Here is an 834-nt window from a genome sequence, read left to right as displayed (position 1 = left end):
GGGCCTTCCATGGCCGGCGCGGCAGGAGGCGGCGGGAGGAGGAGGCCGGGAGGAGGAGCGGTTGGCTCCCGCGCGAGCGAGGAGCGAGCGACGAGGAGGAGTGCGGGTTGGGGGGAGATTTTCTCCTCAACCCCTACTTCTACAGATTGCAAAGTGGTTTGAGGGTTGGACCTCTAAATTTTTTTACGGTTTTGAGGGTTTAGAGGTTCTAGTCTACGGCGTTTTTTCGGCGAAAACTGTAAAAAAGCGGTTATTTTTAGGGGTTTGAGGGTTTGAGGGCACTACTAGTAATGCTCTAAGGCGTCGTCATAGTTGTCCCTCGTTAACCTACGAAATTTCGTAGATTTTTTTAGGACGAAAAAAACCAGCGGAGATGGGACGAAAGTTGACCGGCGGAGACTACCAACTGCTCCATTAGGAGTAGAGATGACAAAAATCATGACAGAAAATGGGCTTTTCGTCCTGGGCGGGCCGGAGACGCAGCTGCATGACATTCTTAGGCCATCCATGACGAAAAAACAGTGGTAGAAGCGAGGGCGAGGAAAATTTCACGGAGTTCCCGGTTACGGTAGGCAATCGGGGGCCGAGCGATGCGCGTTTCTCTCGTACACGTACGCGCGTGTGTGCGAGGCGTTGGCTCTAACTGAACCCGAGCGAGGGCGTTGGGCTCTAACTGAACCCGAGCGATTGCACTGCAGGCTACGCATTACTGAACCCGAGCGATTGCACTGCAGGCTACGCATTACTGAACCCGAGCGATCGATCGATGGCTGTTAACTGAACCCGATCGAGCGATTTCTTGGCTACTGCTGCTAACTGAAGCCGATCGATGCT

Source organism: Triticum aestivum, chromosome 7B (genome assembly GCF_018294505.1).
Source record: "Triticum aestivum cultivar Chinese Spring chromosome 7B, IWGSC CS RefSeq v2.1, whole genome shotgun sequence".
In the NCBI taxonomy this organism is placed as follows: domain Eukaryota; kingdom Viridiplantae; phylum Streptophyta; class Magnoliopsida; order Poales; family Poaceae; genus Triticum; species Triticum aestivum.
This window is presented reverse-complemented; position numbering follows the sequence as displayed.